Source organism: Hylobates moloch, unplaced genomic scaffold (genome assembly GCF_009828535.3).
Source record: "Hylobates moloch isolate HMO894 unplaced genomic scaffold, HMol_V3 SCAFFOLD_6, whole genome shotgun sequence".
NCBI lineage: Eukaryota > Metazoa > Chordata > Mammalia > Primates > Hylobatidae > Hylobates > Hylobates moloch.
In genome coordinates, this window is record NW_026652281.1 from 56,870,350 (window position 1) to 56,892,690 (window position 22,341).

General features: G+C 42.4%; 1 long non-coding RNA gene across 1 annotated transcript; it reads left to right on the forward strand.

Moving 5' to 3' along the window:
• The first annotated feature begins 5,038 nt into the window (after window positions 1-5,038).
• LOC116470383 (uncharacterized) lies at window positions 5,039-16,669 on the forward strand. Its single transcript, XR_004248600.1, has 5 exons — window positions 5,039-5,361; window positions 5,669-5,806; window positions 6,215-6,366; window positions 15,697-15,795; window positions 16,494-16,669. It is a non-coding gene; the product is annotated as an uncharacterized LOC116470383 (long non-coding RNA).
• The last annotated feature ends 5,672 nt before the right edge of the window (window positions 16,670-22,341 follow it).

Sequence of the window (22,341 nt, forward strand, 5' to 3'; positions counted from 1 at the left end):
TACTTTTCCCCGCTTCTCACTTGTGCACTTCATTAGTGTTAAAATAAAAAAATAAAGATAGGCCGGGCACGGTGGCTCACCCCTGTAATCCCAGCACTTTGGGAGGCCAAGGTGTGCTGATTACTTGTGGTCAGGAGTTTGAGACCAGCCTAGACAACATGGTGAAACTCCATTTCTACTAAAAATACAAAAATTAGCTGGGTGTGGTGGCGGGCACCTGTAATTTCAGCTACTTGGGAGACCGAGGCCCAAGAATTGATTGAACTTTGCAGGCAGAGGTTGTACTCCAGCCTGGATGACAGAGCCAGAATTTGTCTCAAAAACAAGTAATTAATTAATTAAAAATTTAAAAATTGAATTATTGCCTTGTTCACCCTTCCTGTGCCTAGAACTTAGGAGGTGCACAATAAATATTTGCTAATTCGCACACACACACACACACACACACACAGTATTCGGCAGCGGAAAGAGATTATCGCGGTGATTCTAAAAACCCATAGCACTCATAGGAGTATCTGTTGACCCAAATTTTCTTTCTTTTTTTTTTTTTTTTGAGATGGAATTTTGCTCTTGTTGCCCAGGCTGGAGTACAATGGCACGATCTCGGCTCACCACAACCCCCGCCTCCCCAGTTCAAGCGATTTTTCTGCCTCAGCCTCCCAAGCAGCTGGGATTACAGGCATGTGACACCACGCCTAGCTAATTTTTGTATTTTTACTAGAGACAGGGTTTCTCTATATTGGTCAGGCTGGTCTTGAACTCCCGACCTCATGTGATCCGCCTGCCTCGGCCTCCCAAAGTGCTGGGATTACAAGAGTGGGCCACTGCGCTCCGCCAAGTTGATACAAATTTTCTAAAGATAAATGTTAACCATCTTTTTCTTTTTTCCATATTGTTAGTAGAGATGAGGTTTTGTCATGTTGGCCAGGCTGGTCTCAAACTGCTGACCTCAAGGGATCTGTCCCCCTTGGCCTCCTAAAGTGCTGGATTACAGGTGGGAAACACAGTGCCCGGCCACCATCTATTAAAAAAAAAAAAAAAACAGCTTCAGAAATATCATGACATTCAATTCAGGAAGTCTACCTGTAGGGCTGAATAGGAGATTCAGATAAATATTTATTTACAAAACTGTCTTCGTAGCATTATATAGTAATGGGAAATATAAGGTTTGGTTAAATATATTATGAAGCCATAAAAGAATAAATTGTTATAGCCAAAGAAATTGTTAGAGCAATTAAATCGCTATAGAAAAGGGTGTGTCATCTATTATTAAATTTGAAAAGTAGGTAACAAACTAGCATGATGAGTATTCCTTATACAAGGTAAAACTCTGATGGCCGGGCACAGTGACACACTCCTGTAATGCCAGCACTTTGGGAGGCTGAGGCAGGCAGATCGCTTGAGCTCAGGAATTCGAGACCAGCCTAGGCAACATGGTGAAACCCCAACTCTACAAAATAAAAACAAACAAAAAAAAACCAATTCAGCTGGGCATAGTGGCACACACCTGTAGTGCCAGCTACTCAGCTACTCAGGAGGCTGAAATGGGAGGATCAGTTGAGCCCAGGGAGATCGAGACCGCAGTGAGCCCAGATCACAGCCTGCACTCCAGCCTGGGCGACAGAGTGAGACACTGCTTCAAACAACAACAACAAAACAACAACAAAGACCTCGCCTCCAACTTCACCTTCCCACCTCCCCTCACGTCCAACTCCAAAAGCAAACAAACAAACAACTTTGTAAAGTGTGTACTCCAGAATACCTACCATTGTTATTTCTTGGTTGTGACATTATATATTTCAGAGTTTCTTCTGTGTGTTTTTTCTGTTTTTGTTTTTTTTTTTTTTTTGAGACAGAGTCTCACTCTATTGCCCAGACTGGAGTGCAATGGCGTGAGCCACCGTGCCCAGCCTCATATATGTATTTTTAAATGTTTACAATAACCTAATGAAACAACATGTTGCTTTACTTTGTTTCATTTTAAAATACTCCTTAAAATTATTATAAGTAAACCAAAGTGGATTTCCTAAGGACTCACAGCTACAGAATATCTCAAAGCAGAAAAAGTAAAACTTGCAAGTGAATTAGAATCACAAAAAGTCTGAATATTTTCTCTCTTCATTGTTGTTACCCAAACATTTATCTCAAGTGGAAACGTTTCTCTCTGGGCTCCAAAAGAGATTTGTAAAATTACTACTGCCTGCCAAAAGAAATTAATATTGCAAATAATAATTAAACTCTGGGGGGTAAATAAAAAACCACAATTCACAATTATCCTTGAGTGGAATCTGCAGAGGTTGGAGGTAAGTGGAGAGCTCCTCTTTCAAAGTCAAATCAAGTCAATGATGTTAAGCACCACAGTGTGGACAGGACCCACTGAACTAAAACTCTGAGGAAACACAAAATGTGTGACCCAAAGTCCTTGTTCGCCAGAGACAATACTTATGTAGCCAAGGAAATTCCTGTTTGCAGTGAGTAGGAAGGATGGTGTAGAGGTGAATAGTGGGGTTGTGGATAGTGTGGATTGTCTCCTTTGTCTCCTTTGATCTGAACCAGGAGTTGCAAAAACATAATCTGAAATTTGAATCAGCCCTTGCAGACAAGTTAAAGCATTTATAATGCTTAAAAGTATGTTAGAAACCAGCTGGGAGTGGTGGCTCATACCTGTAATCCCAGCACTTTGGGAGGCCTAGGTGGGTGGATCACTTGAGGTCAGGAGTTCGAGACCAGCCTGGCCAACATGGTGAAACCCCATCGCTACCAAAAAGAATAAAAAATTAGCCAGGTGTGGCAGTGTGTGCCTGTAATCCCAGCCACTCGTGAGGCTGAGGCAGGAGAATCACTTGAACCTGGGAAGCAGTGAGCCGAGATCATGCCACTGCACTCCAGCCTGAGTGACAGAGTGAGACTCCATCTCAAACAAAGAAACAAAAAAGTTAGAAATCTATTTAGCTCATTTCGGGCGTAGCACAGAGCAGCTAGTCCAAATCACAAATTTAAGTTTTCTGTTCCTACAGGTATAGTTTTTGATTCTTGTATCTAAGCTATCCTTGAATCCCTACGTGAAAGTTGACCAACATTTGTCAAACAAAAAAGTCCAGAGAATACTTCTCTTTAATGACCAACATGAAAGTACTGTGCTACTAAATTTTATATTTATTTATTTATTTATATTGAGACAGGGTCTCTTTTTTTCTGTCACCCAGGCTGGAGTGCAGTGGTATGATCATGGCTCACCACAGCCTCCACCTCCTGGGCTTAGGTCATCTTCCAGCCTCAGTCTCCCATATAGCTGGGAACAGAGGTGCATGCCACCATGTCCAGCTAATTTTTTGATATTTTTGTAAGGACAGGGGTGTCACTCTTGCCTGAGCTGGTCTTAAACTCCTGAGCTCAAGAGATCCTCCCACCTCGGCCTCCCAAAGTGCTAGGATTACAGGTGTGAGCCACTATACCCAGCCTACTAAATTTTAATAATGGTAACTTCTGCAATTCTCAGGAAATAGCTACTAGGTAGGATTTCCTCCTAGGCCACTTTTCTCTTTTCTTTTTTTCTCCCTTCCCTTTCCCCTTCTTCCCCTTCCCCTTTTTCCCCTTCCCCTTCCCCTTTCCCTTCTTCTCCTTTCAGAAAGAGTCTCGCTCCGTCACCCAGGCTAGAGTGCAGTGGGGTGATCTGGGCTCTCTGCAACCTCCATCTCCCAAGTTCAAGCGATTCTACTGCCTCAGCCTTCCGAGTAGCTGGGATTACAGGAGTGCACCAACACACCTGGATTTTTTGGATTTTTTGTACAGACGGGGTTTCACCATATTAGGTCAGGCTGGTCTCCAACTCCTGACTTCAAGTGATCTGCATGCCCAGGCCTCCCAAGTACTGGGATTATAGGAGTGAGCCACCACACCTGGCCTCTAGGCCACGTTCTTAAAGATTTGTCCTGTCACCATTTATCTGCCAGGGACAAAAACAAACAAACAGAAGTAAGCCAATATCAAGTAGAAAAAAAAGCAAAACAAGTTAAGATTCTATTATGCTAGGAAGGTAGGTATAGATAAGTTCCTATAGGACCCTAATGGCCAGGATATTGAATTTCGACTTTATTCTGAAGACAATAGGGAGTCTTTGATATGGAGACAGACTAGAAATGTAAAATCAGTCTCTAAATTTCAGAAACAAGGCTGAGTGCCGTGGCTCACACCTAGAATCCCAGCATTTGGAAGGCCGAGGCGAGCGAATCACTTGAGGTCAGCAGGTTGAGACCAGCCTGGCCAACATGGCGAAACTCCGTTTCTACTAAAAATACAAATAGCCAGGTGTGGTGGCAGGCGTCTGCAATCCCAGGTACTCAGGAAGCTGAAGCAAGAGAATCGCTTGAACCCAGGAGGCAGAGGTTGCATTGAGCCAAGATCACACCATTGCACTCCAGCCTGGGCAACAGAGTGAGACTTAGTCTCAGTAACAAAATCTAGGCTGGGCGTGATAGCTCACGCCTGTAATCCCAGCACTTTGGGAGGCTGAGGTGGGCAGATCACCTGAGGTCAGGAGTTCAGGAGCAGCCTAGGCAACATGGTGAAACCCCATCTCTACTAAAAATGCAAAAATTAGCTGGGTGTGGTGGCATGCACCTGTAGTCCCAGCTACTAGGGAGGCTGAGGCAGAAGCATCACTTGAACCCGGGAGGTGGAGGTTGCAGTGAGCCGAGATCACACCACTCCAGCCTGGCTACAGAGGGAGACTCCATCTCAAAAAAAAAGAAAGTAAATCTATTGACAAGAGTTCATTTTAAAGATCATTCTCCACACTTGGAGCATGGGATCATGCCTATCAGCAATTTTGATCAGTCTCCAGATTAGTAACTGTGACTTGCCACCCTGGCTGATGGGCTGGCAGGAAGGAGTGTATCATATCAGAGATTGCCACAGACACCCAGGGCAATGTGATTTGTCACTTAAAGAGGGAGGCAGATCAAGAGCATCTCATCCTCCGGCTGCTGAGTCATCCTGCTCTGGCAGTTATTTAAACAGAAGCCTCCAGGAGACATACAATCAACACTCCACTCAGACAATGCCCAGACCTCCAGACACCATGTGTCAAGCTCGGATTGCCTTAGACAGGTGCAATTTAAAAACAGCTTTCATCCTCTTTTCTCTCATATTGTCACACTATGGGTTCTGACTTCTGGCTCCTTTCCTCACAAGAAGCTCACCCAGCTGGAACTCTTATGGGACCTTGGCACCAGAGACCACAAATTCCTCTTTGAAATTTTCTAACAGCAACAATGGTATTTCTGACTTGGCTTTCTTGTATTTCTCTCACGTTAACAAAATTGGTTGAGCATCTACCATGGGCTACATGCTGAGCTACAGGTAAGGTTTGGCTGAAGGATGAGTAAGACCCACTCCTTGTCTTCAGGAGTCTGTCTAGCAGAAGAGTCTGTCAAGTAATCAGGAAACCCCAGTACACAATGTGATAGCTCTAAGACAGGTGTATACAAGATGATGTTCTGGACCTTAACTGTTTGGGGAGTACTACTGCCTTTGACTAAAAGCCATCACCCTTTTTATATGCCATTTGGGAGGAACTGGGGGGACGTGGGAGGCTTCAAAGGGTTATGGGAGGATGGACATTTTAAAAGGGCTTTTCTTTTCTTTTCTTTTCTTTTTTTTGAGACAGAGTTTCGCTCTGTCGCCCAGGCTGGAGTGCAGCGGCATGATCTCAGCTCACTGCAAGCTCCACCTCCCGGGTTCACACCATTCTCCTGCCTCAGCCTCCCGAGTAGCTGGGACTACAGGCGCCTGCCACCACGCCCAGGTAATTTTTTGCATTTTTAGTAGAGACGGGGTTTCACCGTGTTAGCCAGGATGGTCTCGATCTCCTGACCTCATGATCCACCCGCCTCGGCCTCCCAAAGTGCTGGGATTACAGGTGTGAGCCACCGCGCCCTGCCAAAGGCCTTTTCAAATCTAACGATGTATTCGCATTTCCACCTGTCTGCCAGCCCTTGTCCAGTTTGACCTGGGCACTCACTGCTGCTCTGGTGGTGAGTACTGTTGATGGTTCTTTTCCCTGCCCAGCCTTGAGGTGCTCCCTTCAATATGTCAAATGAGGACTCTCATTACATTTGGCTGTCATACTTCAGCCACAACTGTCCTGCCCAGAAGAGCTGGCCTTGGCTTTAAAGCCCACATCCTGGCTGACCTTCTTTACTGCTTTATTAAGGAGCCCAACTTGCTGTTTGGTATCACATGTGCTATACGTGCTGTTGATGAAACTGCTAAAGGAGCTGAATGTGACTGACGTCTTTGGAAGGATGAGACTTAGCGTGCCTGTACAGTTGTGTCCAAGTGCTGTCCTTATCTCCCAATGGAAAGGTATTGTAAATAAAGAGAAAGGTCAGAGGCTTATTTTAAACACTAAATATGAGCTAGGAGCTGTCCTAGACACTATGTAAAAGTTTTATTTAGTTCTCACTGTAATGTTGGCCTGATGTTAGCATCCCATTTTTCAGACTGAGGAAATTATGGCTCAGAGAGGTTAAGAGACTTATTGAAGGTCACCAAGCTCCACAAACTTTTGTGTAGATTGAATGTGTACATGGGTCTATGTGACTTTGAATCTTGTATTCTTTACATTATTGGAATATTTCACAGAAGGAAAATGACATATTAACATGGCAATAAGATTTCTGGTTCCAGTCTGATCATTGGTCTTCCAAGAGTGTTAAGGATGTATAGCCTGAGCTCTGAAGCTTTGTTCTGAAGCATGCTATCAATATGAACAAATTGGTATGGAAGGAAGTCACAAATTATATACTAAAATCTAGTTCATCAGAGGAAAATATAGTTAAATACATTTACATTCCCAGAACTGTTAATATTGAAGAATAAAACACATAGTGGGAAAGAGACGAAGAGAAAATACGCCTGTTTTTATGACTTGTTGATATCTATGGGGTTTTTCCTTAAGCCTCACAACAATTTACAGCATTGCCAGTAGCATTCAGTACATTCAGAACAGGATCATTTCACCCGCAGCTGAACTAGGGCCATGCCTGGGACAGACAGAGAATGGCCTTCCAGCAGACATGCCAAGAAGCAAGCCAGGGTCAGTGAGTGAAGAGGAGGGCAGGCCCATTCGAAGCAACACGGTTTATGTAAGTGTGATCTAACTGCTTTCACTGGAAATGGGTCAGACTCCAGTTGAGAGAACCAGGGGTCTGAATGACCCCAGCAAAATCACTGTGGCAATTCTTTCAATCAACTCTGAGAATATGGCCCTGTGACGACATAATGACGTTTGGATTAATTTCAGTCGGCCGTGTTTTTCCCCTTCCTTTCTTGCTTCCCCATAGTTGATTTGCCAAATTTTTTTTGTTTGCTTAAATACGCTAAACTAAACAGGATACATTATATGACAGTCCGTGATAAATTTACCACTGGGAATAGAGAAAAAGTATGGGATAAAGAAATAGGTCTTTTTCGCCTCTCACAGCTGTGATTCAGTTCTGACTCAAAAGGAAGTGTGCCACCTACTGAATCACAGAAACCACTTCCTGTGGCTGTTTGGTTTATTCTGGAGGAGCATCAGGCCAAGTGCTGCCCTGCCCTGACCCTGACTGGCTCTTCAGAGCCAAGGCATTCACAGCTTGAGGTGGTTTGGCCTCAGACTCTTGAGAACACTGCATATTAAATTACAAGTGTTTCATTTCCTAGCAAGGAGTCTTTAGCAACATGAAAACGAACGTGTGTTATTTGCAAACCAAGTGTATCATTACTGAACCTGAATATCCTTACTTTTTCATAAGGTATGTAATTCCGGATGACCACTCTTAAGATCTGAATGTACACTGGTTCTGTTTTTCCTGAGGGGAACTTGGGCAGTCCGCAGGGTGGCATTTACCAGCTGAGGGACTTCGAGAGCACCCTTTAATCAGTGAAGCAGCACTCAACTTGTATTCACTCACTCAAAGTATTTTTGAGCATGTACTTATTGCCATGTGCTGTGCTAGGTAGGGGTAGAGGGTACAGTGGTGAACAAGACCCCACAGCTCCTGACCTCATGGTTCAGGTGTTCTATACCATAAGGGAATTATGCTCTGTCTCCCGGGGCAGGGGCCTTCTTCTGTTTACCATGCAATCTCAGCTCCTAGCACCTGGCCTTGCATAAAGGAGCCTCTAAATCAAGCTTGTCCAACCCAAGGCCCACGGGCCACATGTGGCCCAGGATGGCTTTGAATGCAGCCAAACACAAATTTGTAAACTTTCTTAAAACATTACAAGATTTGTGTGTATGTGTTTTAGTCCATCAGCTATTGTTAGTGTATTTTATGTGTGGCCCAAGACAATTCTTCTATGTGGTCCAAGGAAGCCAAAGATTGAACACTCCTGCTCTAAATAACTTGTTTGTTGAATAGATACATGAAAAGAAGGAAGGAGGGAAGGAGGAAAGGAGGGCTGAAGGAAAGGAAGAAGAGAGGGAAGAAGAGAAGAAAGAAGCAGAGAAAGGAAGAGAAAGAAATTATGGCCAGTGCAGTGGCTCACGCCTGTAATCCTGGCACTTTGGGAGGCCTAAGCGGGCTGATCACCTGAGGTCAGGAGTTCGTAAGCCAGCCTGGCCAACATGGTGAAACCCCATCTCTACTAAAAATACAAAAATCAGCAAGGCGTGGTGGTGCATGCCTGTAATCCTAGCTACCTGGGAGGCTGAGGCAGGAGAATCGCTGGAACCCGAGAGGCAGAGGCTGCAGTGAGTTGAGATCATGCCACTGCACTCTAGTCTGGGCAACAGAGTGAGATTCTGTCTTGAAAAAAAAAAAAAGAAAAGAAAGAAAGGAAGAGAGAAAGAAAGAAAGAAAAAGAAAGACAGAGACAGACGAAAGAAAGAAAGAAGAAAGAAAGAAAGAAAGAAGAAAGAAAGAAAGGAAGGAAGGAAGGAAGGAAGGAAGGAAGGAAGGAAGGAAGGAAGGAAGAAGGAAGGAAGGAAGGAAGGAAGGAAGGAAGGAAGGAAGGAAGGAAGAAAGTTACCATTGGTTTTTTGTTGTATTTGCAAGCAAAGACAAAAGCACCAAGGTACTTGTTTCCTTCTGTAATTAGATTTTCAAATAGACTAAAAGTTTCTGCTCTTAGGTGGGCCTGGAGACTCTCCAGTATCTCAGGACCTCAGGACACATGGGGTCTCTTGGTTGTTTTCTTTTCGTTTTTGTTGTTTATTTTAATTTTTATTTTTTAACTTTAAAACAATTTTTTGCAGATGAATATGCTTACATATGTTTGGGGTTTTTTTTTGAGACAGGGTCTTGCTCTGTTGCCCAGGCTGGAGAGTGGTGGTTTAATCACAGCTCATGGCAGCCTTGACCTCCCAAGGTAGGGACTGCAGGTAAGTGCACTGGGGTGCACCACCACACCCAGCAAATTTAAAAATTTTTTTTTGTAGATATTGTCTCACTCTGTTGGCCAGACTGGTCTTGAAATCCTGGGCTCGAGCAATTCTCCTGCGTTGGCCTCTTAATGCATTAGGATTGCAGGCGTGAACACCACACCCTGCCAGCATGTGGTCTCTTAACCAGAGGAGGCCTCTTCTGAACTAGGTAGAGGTCCTGAGAATTGATTCTGAGAATAAAAGGCTCTTTGCTCTCCTCAGAATAGATTAGAATCCCTAATGATAGAGCATCTATTATTCCTCTAGTGGTCCATGCCCAACAGATTCATCCAAGAATAGATGAAGATCTGTGTAATGTTGTGCAAGTAATCTAATCACCCCACAGAAGAGCTGTGACTTGAATTATCCCAGAGTGGGCCCACCTGTTTTCATAAAGATCAATGTAACTTGTAAGTTTCCCCAGTTCTTCTCACCTATCATCATTTGACTAACAAAACCCAGAAAACTAGGCTAGCTACGGTGGCCCATGCATATAATCCCAGCTCTTTGAGAGGCCAAGGTGGGTGGATTGCTTGAGTCCAGGAATTCGAGACCAGCTTGGGCAACAAAGGGAGACCCTGCCTATATCCCAGCTATGTAGGAGGCTGAGGCCAGAGGATTGCCTGAGCCTGGGAGGTTGAGGCTGCAGTGAGCCTTGATTGCCCCACTACACTCCAGCCTGGATGACAGAGTGAGACCCTGCCTTAAAAATAATAGTAATAGTAATAATAATTCATAAGGATACAGGAACTAGATTATAATTGACGTTTTCAAAGTGAAATACTGTCTAGAATGGTACTTGGCCAACAGTAAGCTTTTTGTAAGTAGAAGTCATTACTATTACTATTTCTTTCATTATTATTACCATTACTACTTTAAAAAAAAAAACATAAAACAACCCTGGACGACACACTGAAACCATTACTACTTCTACTACTATAACTTAGGTTGCACCTGATAAAGCCAGCAATTTTTCCAAGGTATGACAATGGCCATATGTTTAATGATATAATTCTATGGCTCAGTGTATCTCAGCCTTTTTAAACCCTGCTCTTCTTTTGACAATTGTAAAAATCTTAAACTGACCTCCAGTTGAAATCCTCTGTCAAGAAGATATTGTCGGCCAGGGGCGGTGTCTCACACCTGTAATCCCAGCACTTTTGGAGGCCAAGGTGGGAGGATCACTTGAGGTTAGGAGTTTGACACCAGCCTGGCCAACATAGTGAAACCCCATCTCTACTAAAAATACAAAAATTAGGCAGGCATGGTGGTGTGTGCCTGTAATCCCGGCCACTCAGGAGGCTGAGGCAGGATGATTGCTTGAACTTGGCAGGGCGGAGGTTGCAGCAAGCTGAGATCATGCCATTGCATTCCAGCCTGGGTGAGACTGTCTCAAAAAAAAAAAAAAAAAAAAAGAAGAAAAAGAAGAAATCCCAATCTCTTCTTCTATGTAGATTCTTCCTCACTTGAATAATACTTTTCTTCCCCGTTATCCTCCATATTATCCCAGGGTCAGCCCCTCTGTTTTTGTAAAGATCTATGTAACCTCCTCTAAGTTTCCCAGTTTTCCTCACCTATCATATCATTTGGCTCAACAAAGGGCAGGAAGCTAGATTCTAATTGATATCTTGAGGCCGGGAGCAGTGGCTCACACCTGTAATCACAGCACTTTGGGAGGCTGAGGCGGGCAGATCACTGGAGGTCAGGAGTTCAAGACCAGTCTGGCCAACATGGTGAAACCTCGTCTCTACTAAAAATACAAAAAATTAGCCAGGCTTCGTAGCTTGTACCTGTAATCCCAGCTACTCAAGAGGCTGAGGCAGGAGAATCACTTAAACCTGGGAGAAGGGGGTTGCAGTGAGCCAAGATCGTGCAACTGCACCCCAGCCTGGGTGACAGAGCAAAACTCCATCTCAAAAACAAACAAACAAACAAACAAACAAACAAGCAAACAAACCTGATATTTTCAAAATTGAGGCAATTATAACCGCTGTTTAGCCAAGAATTATGATAGCAATAATAGCAAGAAAATAAATCGGTTCACAAATAAGTCTCAGAAGCCCAATGATTTTTGTTTTATTTTTATTTTTTGAACTTTTATTTTGGAATCAGGGGATACATGTGCAGGTTTGTTACCTGGGTATATTGCATGATGCTGAGGTTTGGAGTACGCATGAATCAAATCTGTCATCCAGATAGTGAGTATAGTACCCAACAGATAGTTTTTTCCAACCCTACTTCACTCCCTTCCCCGCTCTTGTATTCCCGTGTCTACTGTTCCCATTTTTATGACCGTGCCAACAATAATTTTTTTTTCTTTTTTCTTTAAATAGAGATAGGGGTCTCACTATCTTGCCCAGGTTAGTCTCAAACTTCTGACCTCAAGTGATCCTCGCACCTTAGCCTCCCAAATTGCTAGGATTACAGGTGTGATCCATTGCACCTGGCCCATGCCAACAATATTTTAAACCCTTATCTGCGTGTACAAGTTTGCTACTGGTTTTGTTTTTGCTCATTAATATATCCCAAGCATCTATACCTGGCATATAGTACTGGCATTGTAGTAGGTGCTTAATAAATATTTATTGAATAAATAAATTAGTTTGACATTAGTTTAACATTTCAAGTAAAACAAAATACCATTCAATTAATTTTCTTCTACTTTTTTCTTTTAAGAGAGACAAATAGTCACACATACATCAGCAGGAGAGGATACAATTTCCTGTGTTTAAGTTTTTATGATGTTACTTTAGTTCAAATGTCACAGAAAATTATATTGAACTCTTGACCAATCTATCTATTTTTTCCATTGGATTATTGACCCAAATAAGAAATAGCATCAAGGAAAAATTAGTTTTTGGCAGAAAAATATTCTCTCTAAATTCTTGTGTGTTTTGTTTTGATTTTTCCTTAGTGATTGGAGGCCAGTTTCAATCCACTGAAGCACAGATTCCAAATTTTCAATCTGGTTTTCTTGAGTAGTGACTGAGTGCCAGAAATGAAGCAATGACACAACATCACCATCAAGACACTCCCCAGCATGCACACACACGCCAGAGTCCACCATCAAGACACTCCCCAGCATGCACACACACGCCAGAGTCCAGGCCATACTCGGGTGGCTTGCAAGCTTCTTCCCCCCTAGAATTTACTCTCAAAATAATGGCTTTTGTTTTGTTTTGGTTTGGTGTGTTTTTTTTTCCAAATACATTTCTTCCCTGTATCTTTAACCAATTCTCATAAAATTTTGTCTAATACACTGGTCAGTGTATTCCAGACCCTAAAAGATAACATAATGAAACTGTCTATGACTAAAAGGTAATCAGGATCTTCTACTTATCCTTTTTTCCTTCCTTTTATACTTTAATTTTGATACATTTGGGAGTGAAATGATGACAATAAATGCAAAGTAATTATTGAAGAAACAATAATTTTGTATTAGCTTACTGAAAAAAAAAAGATAACAAATATATTTTGGCAGCCCCAAACAAGTCACATGTGTAATGCAGTGGGAGAGCAGTGTCCTGAAGGAAAAGGTGGCCTGCTGGACAGCCAAGAGAACAGACATCCACTGCAAGTAATATGAGCTCTAAGTTTGGACTAGGCCCATGTCTGCTCTGAGACTTGGGGCACTTCACTTAATCAGAGCCTTAATCAGCTAGGGACTAACAATATCCATACCCGCTACTTATTTTGTAAATCTCCTTTCTAAAGTTAACTCTATTCGTTGTTCCATAATCCCATAAATTCTAGAATATTTTCCTGTTATAGCCAAGTTGTCTATCATTGACAGAGATATTCACCTGGTTGTTTTGGCTTCTCTAATCCTCCTGGTGAGAACACCTCCAAGGGAGCTTTCAGTGGTGTTTAAGGTCACTTGTGCTCTTGGGCCTAGAAACTGCCTTGATAGTGGTTTTAGCTCACATGTGGTAAGTATTATATGCCCAACCTCTTTATGCATTACTTCATTTAATTGTATACTAATCCTTTGTCATAGGTTATCAGAGTGTTTGACTATAAGTTACAGGAAGAAAAACAAACTCCAATTGACTAAAACAATGGGGCATTTTTTGACTCACATAACTGAGCGTCTAGAGAAAAGGCACCATCAGGTTTGGCTGATGAATCCTGTATCTCTGCCTCGTCTCCAGGTCCCCAGGTTCTGCCTCTGTCCTGACATCCAGTGTTGGATTCCTCTTCACATCAACTCCTCTCTGTAGGTTGGGCCATCAGACCCTACCTCCCTATTTATGTTGAGCAAAGGAGAGAGAATGCCTCTACAAACAATGAAAAAAGTGAAAAAAAAATCCTTCTCCCCCTTATAACCTTAGTTAGCTTAACTTTAGTCAGTTGCTTAGCTACTAAACAGTAGCTATTGGGAGGTGGGAAGGAATACTATTGTGTAATCAACTAAGGCTTACACAGACGATTAGGGTTATCTGAATTGATTTGAATTAATTAGAATTTACTCTCAGAGCTGTGGCAATTCCTTGAACCACACTGATTGCTATAAAGTGGAAGAGGAATAGACTGAATTTTGGGGAGTCAACTACAATGTGTATTATAGGTAAATACTATGAATTTCCAATTCACAGATGAGAAAATTGAGACATGTGGTGGGAGGGAGGTTATGTAATTTGCCCAATATCACAATTGAACCTAGGCAAAGGCCTATCTCCAGGCCTAAACAATTCAGTGACCTCCTGTGTACATTTCTGTCTCTCCTTTTTTTAGAGTAGGGCTCTCACTGTGTCATCCAGGCTGGATTGCAGTGGCTTGATCATGGAGATCATGGCTTTCTGTAGCCTTGAACTCCTGGGCTCAAGTAATCCTCCTGCCTCAGCTTCCTGAGTGGCTGGGACTACAGGCTTGACAACACACCCGGCTATCCCGTGTACATTTCTTGAGAGCTTATGATATATAAGAGAAACTCCAAAATCAGGGGAGGTTATGCTAAGGGGAAGACCAAAGCACTATCAAGAGGTGGATTCAATCTTACTTCTTCTATTTACTAGTTATGTGACTCTTTTGAAAATGGGAATAATAGGCCGGGCGCGATGGCTCCTGCTTGTAATCCCAGCACTTTGGGAGGCTGAGGCAGGCAGATCACCTGGGGTTAGAAATTCAAGACCAGCCTAGCCAACATGGCGAAACCCCATCTCTACTAAAAATACAAAAATCAGCTGGGAATGGCAGCGTGTGCCTGTAGTTCCAGCTACTCAGGAGGCTGAGGCAGGAGAATAGCTGGAACCTGAGAGGCAGAGGTTGCAGTGAGCCGAGATTGCGCTACTGCACTTCAGCCTGGGTGACAGCAAGACTCCATCTCAAAAAAAAAAGAAAGAAAAGAAAAGAAAATGGGAATAATAAAACTTACTTACTGGAGCAGTAGCAAATATTAAAATTTAGACCACGCAGAAGAATGTTTTTCAAAATGACATGACCTGGTAATATGATAGAAATGCAAATTCCTGTTACCACGCCAGACCCACCAAATAAGAAACTCTGGGGATGGGACCCAGGACTAAGTACTTTAACAAACACTCCAGCTGATTCTAATGATTGTTAAAGTTTGAGAACCACTGGTCTAACACATTGCCTGGTACATAAGCTTTTATTTTGTTGTTATTATTCTAAGGACAATGTGTGTATTGACTTCTGTTTCCAGGAGTTCATGACTTGGAGAACTAGGGAAAGGAAGACAAAAATTCTTCAATGCAGAACGAGACTGATTGATAAACACCTGAATATAATACAGGTTAAATGTGCTTTGAAGATTTATAAAAGGTTGAATTTATTTCCAGCAAGATGACTCTCAGAAGCCTTTATAGATTAGAGAAGAAATGAAAAGGGGAAAAAATAGTCATGAACTATAAAGCAGGGCAGACAAGTTTTCAATGGTTACTGCTAATGTGTATATAGAAAGTTAGCTTGGCCGGGCAAAGTGGCTCATTCTTGTAATCCCAGCACTTTGGGAGGCCAAGGCGGGCAGATCACCTGAGATCAGGAATTTGAGACCAGCTTGACCAACATGGTGAAACCCTATCTCTACTAAAAATACACAATTAGCCGAGCATGGTAGAGCATGCCTGTAATCCCAGCTACTCAGGAGGCTGAGGCAGGAGAATCACTTGAACTCGGGAGGCAGAGGCTGCGGTGAGCTGAGATCGTGCCATTGCACTCCATCCTGGGCAACAAGAGCAAAACTCCGTCTCCAGAAAAAAAAAATAAGTTACCTTGAAATATATCAATACAAACAAATAAATTAGATATTTCATATTGTACAGGAACAAAACCCATCAGAAGATATCAGAAGATAGGGATTTTTGTCCTGATGCTACACTTACCAGCTGTCCCTCAGTGTTCTACTTCTTAAAAAAACAGAGGTTGGTCCTGATCCCTGGTTCTTAACCAGGGGAAAATAAAGTGGGGCCAGGGCATGTGCAGACTTAAAAATTACACAGGGGAATGTAGGCACGATCTGTTTAAGAAATACTGGACTAAATGGTCTCTAATCTGTGACTGTAGATTGAAGAATAATCAAGTGTTGGCCGGGTGCGGTGGCTCACACCTGTAATTCCAGCACTTTGGGAGGCTGAGGTGTGTGGGTCACATGAGGTCAGGAGTTTGAGACCAGCCTCGCCAACATGGCAAAACCCCCTCTCTACTAAAAATACAGAAAATTAGCTGGGTGTGGTGGTGCATGTCTGTAGTCCCAGCTACTCGGGAGGCTAAGGCATGAGAATTGCTTGAACCTGGGAGGCGGAGGTTGCAGTGAGCCAAAATCACGCCACTGTGCTCCAGCCTGCGCTCCAGAGTGAGACTCTGTCTCAAAAAAAGAAAAAATAAATAATCAAATGTAAAGTTAATACATAAAGGAGGCATGTACATATTATTAAAATCTATATGACTATCTGTGCTTTTTTATTTTTTGCTCAATATCTGTATCTGAACACCTAATTAATGAAAGGAAAACATTTGTAATATGTAGCAACTAAAATGTCACCTTCTCTGTGGGGATCACAAAGTCCTTGGCAATCACTTCCGTACCAGACAAGTGAGTATTGTCCTTCTCCTTTTCCAGATGGATAAACAGAGGCGACCGGAGGATAAAGGCCTTGCTCAGTGTCACACATTTCAGTCACTAAATAAGACAGAATGGATGCCAGTATTCTCATCCCCTCACAAATAAAGAGCCTTCAAGCTCTTGCAGTCAACAAGAACTTTTGGAATGATTTCACTGCCTGAAAAGGCAGATACATAGATGACATCCACAAATAGGAAGAAAATCAACCTGAACCTGAGTGTGTGGGCTCACTGACTCTAAGCAGTAGAGACAGAAGAAAACTAAAGTTTTAGCGAAGAAGGGTCTGAAAGAAAATAAATATAGCTCTTTATCAAGCTCTGTTTTTACACAGTAAAACAAAGGCAAAATTACTCTTCTTTAAGTAGTAATTCTTATCTCTTGATTAAGTCACCTACTCATTCATTTAATAAATACATACTGATTGCCTTCTATGTGTTGAGCACTCATCTCTGTATTGGAAATATAATAATGACCAAAGTTGACAATAGTAATAACAACAATAGCTAATATAGCAGGCACTAATAATTATTTCTTGAGTAAAATGTCAAAATTCAGTGTGAACAGCATTGTATTTTGGGCTGCATCCACTGACTATAACACAGCTAATCTATCTGAAATTTTCCAGCTTTGGGCTTCTCGAACAGAAGTAGCTATTGTTGGGCCTGCCTCTAGTTGGTGATGCATTCACCAATGAGAATGAATTTATGATCACTCTTCCTGTAAAGGCTGCTGGAAATGAAAGCATTGTGATTTTCTTTTACTGTTAGTTTTAAATTACTAGAACCAACTCAATTACTAGAACGAATTTTACTTCTTTGTTTCCTACTTACCAAAATAGTAAAAACAACATGTAAAATAAAAGTAATGCCATCTTAATATTGTTTTGATGACAAAACAGTGCTCCTTTCAGTTGTGCTTCAAATGGGATAAGACGCAAACAGGCTTGGTATGGTGGCTCACCCCTGTAATCCCAGCCCTTTGGGTGGCCAAGGTGGAAGGACTGCTTGAGGTCATGAGTTTGAGACCAGCCTGCACAACATAGCAAGACCGTGTCTCTACAAAAAATAAAAAATTAGCTGAATGTAGTGGTGTGTGCTTGTGGTCCCAGCTACTTTTGAGGCTGAGGAGGGAGAATCTCTTGAGCCCAGAAGGTCGAATTTGCAGTGAGCTGTGATTGTGTCATTGCCCTCCATCTTGGACAACAGAGCAAGACCCTATGTCAAAAAATAAATAAATAAAAGGCACAAACATATTTGAGATTAACTTTCAGTGGTAAATTTTGTTCCATATATGATTTTTAAGGTTAAATGCTTTGGAAGCTTTAAAAACCATTTCAGCCCTTTTTAAATGCCAACTTACACTGATGATGTTCTCAGATGTTAGGAAATCTTTTGAGCAGAAAATGGAAGTGGGGTGTTGAGGCAGGGAGGAGTGATGCAATATTCCTTAGTGTCGTCCTGTGATTTCACAATTTGTTTTTCAATCCGTTTGGACTTTCAAAAGGGAAGACTCATATGTCAACGAGCCCATGAACTGAAGCTTAAAACACTGGAAACAACAATTGTAGAGCTTCAAGTGTATGTACATTTATGTATTCATGTTCCTTGATGGGAATGCTGGCTGGTGTGAATGTTCAGTCTCCTGAGAAATGTAAATTTTTCTCTGACAGATTTATTAGCTTGCTGTATCTGAGCACATGAGCAAAAACAATGCCTAATAAGAAAACTTTCTCCTTCAAAGTCAAACTTGGAAGAAATGAAGGGAAATTGAGTTTTCTTTGCTTGACAGTGTTCAACATTCTTGTAGTCAGTGTGCTCATGAAGATTGTAAGCTTTTTTTTTTTTTTTTTTGAGACAGAGCAGCTAGGACTACAGGCACACACCACCACACCCAGCTAATTTTTGTATTTTTAGTAGAGATGGGGTTTTAACTATGTTGGCCAAGCTTGTCTCAAACTCCTGACCTCAAGTGATCCATTGGGCAGCTCTTTCTTTTTTTTTTTTGAGACAAAGTCTTGCTCTGTCACCCAGGCTGGAGTGCAGTGGTATGATCTCAGCTCACTGCAACCTTCGCTTCCTGGGTTCAGGCAATTCTCATGCCTTAGGCTTCCGAATAGCTGGGACTACAGGTGTGTGCTACCACGCCCAGCTAATTTTTGTATTTTTGGTAGAGAGGGGGTTTCATCATGTTGTCCAGGCTGGTCTCAAACTCCTGACCTCAAGTGGTCCGCCCGCCTCGGCCTCCCAAAGTGCTGGGATTACAGGTGTGAGCCACCACGCCTGGCCATCTGGCAGTTCTTTATAGCAGTATGAAAATGGATTAATACACCCCATCTCTCCCAAAATAAAAAAAATAGATAGGTGTGGCGGCAAGCACCTGTAGTTCCAGCTGCTCGGGAGGCTGAGGTAGGGGGATAGCTTGATCTGGGCAGGCAGAAATTGCAGTGAGCTGAGATTGGACCACTGCACTCCAACCTGGGTAACAGAACAACAACCCATCTCAAAAAAAAAAAAAAATTAACTGGGGATTAGATTGAAAAGATATAAAAGTAAAGCTATTAATCTTACATTCCCAGATATAAAGTATATGCTCTCATGTTATGAAAAGGTCAATATAATTATGAATAAGAAAAAGGATTATTGTTCTTTTATGTTCACCAGTCTGAGCACCTATGATGAGCAACTATGAGAATCTCTGCTGGTACTTACCAGTTAGCCCACTCACTGTCTCCAAGATTCTGTATGTTTCCCAACCTCTGTTGAGAGCATTTCTGGTACAGTATACATAGTTAAGTAATAATAGTCAAGGAGAAAAGAAAATAAAGTTCTGACATGGCATTAAGAATAGCAGCAATAAGACCAGGCATGGTGGCTCACACCTGTAATCCCAGCATTTTGGGAGGTCGAGGTGGGTGGATCGCCTGAAGTCAGGAGTTCAAGATCAGCCTGGCCAACATGGTGAAACTCCATCTCTACTAAAAATACAAAAATTAGCTGGGTATGGTGGTGCATGCCTGTAGTTCCAGCTACTCAGGAGGCTGAGGCAGGAGAATTGCTTGAACCTGGGAGGCGGAAGTTGAAGTGAGCCAAGATTTTGCCACTGCATTCCAGCCTGGGCAACAGAGTGAGACTCCTTCTCAAAAAAAAAAAAAAAAGAAGAAGAAGAATAGCAGCAATAAAATAGAGGAAATGACTGGCTCTGAGGCAGATTGTTTAAATAAAATATGCGTGGTGGCTCACTCCTGAATCCCAGCACTTTGGGAGGCCACGGTGGGTGGATCACTTGAGGCCAGGAGTTCAAGGCCAGCCTGGTCAACATGGCAAAACCCTGTCTTTGCTAAAAATACAAAAATTAGCTGGGCGTAGTGGCATGTTCCTATAATCCCAGCTACTCGGGAGGCTGAGGCAGGAGAATCAGTTGAACCAGAAAGGTGGAGTTTCAGTGAGCCGAGATTATGGCACTACACTCCAGCCTGGGCAACAGAGCAAGACTCTTTTCCAAAAATAAATAAATAGGCTGGGCATGGTGGTTCATGCCTGTATTGCCAGCACTTTGGGAGGCCAAGGAGGGCAGATCACTTGAGGTCAGGAGTTCAAGAGCAGCCTGAGCAACATGGTGAAACCCCGTCTCTACTAAAAATACAAAACTTAGCCAGGTGTGGTGGCGCATGCCTGTAGTCCCCCCTACTTGGGAGGCTGAGTCAAGAGAATCACTTGAACTTGGGAGATGGAAGTTACAGTGAACTGAGATGGCGCCACTGCACTCCAGCCTGGGCGACAGAGTAAGACCCTGTCTCTGTTTTTTAAAAAAAAGAAGAAAAGAAAAAAAAAAGTACTGTATATTTCAAAATAGCTAGAAGAGAGGATTTTAAATATTTTTACCACAAAGAAAATGATAAATATTTGAGGTGATGTACATGCTAATTAGCCTGACTTGATCATTCGTGTGTGTGTGTGTGTGTGTCTGTGTGTGTGTGTGTGTGTAAACATCACACTTTACTCCATAAATATATACGTGTACAATTATTATTTGGCAATTAAAAATAAAAAAACTGGCTGGGTGTGGTGGCTCACGCCTGTAATCCCAGCACTTTGGGAGGCCAAGGCAGGCAGATCACGAAGTCAGGAGATCAAGACCATCCTGGCTAACACGGTGAAACACCATCTCTACTAAAAAATACAAAAAATTAGCCAGGCGTGGTGGCGGGCGCCTGTAGTCCCAGCTACTTGGGAGGCTGAGGCAGGAGAATGGCCTGAACCCAGGAGGCAGAGCTTGCAGTGAGCCGAGATTGCACCACTACACTCCAGCCTGGGCAAAAGAGCGAGATCTGTCTCAAAAAAATAAATAAATAAATAAATAAAATAAAATAAAAATAAAAAAACTATTTAAATAAGTAAATTAGCTAACTAAATACAAAGTAATATAAATATATTATGTGGAAATAAAAGTCAAATTACGCGTTTTATTGCCAGTTCCAGAAGCAAGCCTTTAAGACAATCTTTATTATTGTAGGACCCATAACTATGCATTCTCTCAATATTCTTAGATTTTTCTCATCTTTACTATACTACGTTGTATTAATGGGTGCAACAAATATGTTTATTTACTTCAAGTCATAGTCAACTTTTCCATATAGATTAAGAATTATCCTTTTTTTTTTTTTTTTTTTTTCTGGGACCAGGTCTTGCTCTGTCCCCAAGTCTGGCTAGCTCACTGCAGCCTGGAACTCCTGGGCTCAAGTGATCCTCCTGCCTCAGCCTCTAGAGTAGCTAAACTATGCCCAGTCCTCCTGCCTTGGTCTCCCTAAGTGCCGCAATTACAGGTATGAACCACAACACCGGATCTAGATTATGAATTATTCTTCTATACAGCTATGGTCTTGTCAGAGGAGTTTGAACCAAAGCAACTCCATCCTGAGTAGGAGCTGCATAAAATGAGGCTAAACCTACTGGGCTGCATTCCCAGATGGTTAGGCATTCTAAGTCACAGCATGAGATAGGAGGTTGGCTTAAGATACAGGTCATAAAGACCTTGCTGATAAAACAGGTTGCAGTAAAGAAGCCGACCAAATCCCAACAACATCAAGATGGTGATGAGAGTGAGCACTGCTCATCCTCACTGCTACACTCCCACCAGAGCCATGACAGTTTATGAATGCCATGGCAACATCAGGAAGTTACCCTATATGGTGTAAAAAGGGGAGGCATGAATAATCCACCCCTTGTTTAGCATATCATCAAGAAATAACCATAAAAATGGGCAACCAGCAGCCCTCAGGGCTGCTCTATGGAGTAGCCATTCTTTTATTCCTTTACTTTTTTTTTTTTTTTTTGAGATGCAGTCTCATTCTGTCACCCAGGCTGGAGTGGCACAATCTTAGCTCACTGCAGCCTCCGCCTCCCAGGTTCAGGCAATTCTCCTGCCTCAGCCTCCCGAGTAGCTGGGATTACAGGCATGCACCACCACGCCCACCTAATTTTTTTTATTTTTAGTAAAGATGGGGTTTCGCTGTGTTGGCCAGGCCGATCTCGAACTCCTGACATCAGGTAATCCACCCGCCTCAGCGTCCCAAATTGCTGGGATTACAGGCACGAGCCACTGCGCCCAGCCTTTTACGTTCTTAATAAGCTGACTTTCACTTTACTCTATAGATTTGCCTCAAATTCTTTCTGTGTGAGATCCAAGAACCCTCTCTTGGGGACTGGATCATACCCCTTTCGGGTTACAGCCTATCACAGCATTTTTAATCCTATGCACTTAACACTTCTGTATAGAAAAAGAACATCACAATAGAATTTTGATGACAATAGATGACAATATGATGAATCTTATTATATGAAGTGTT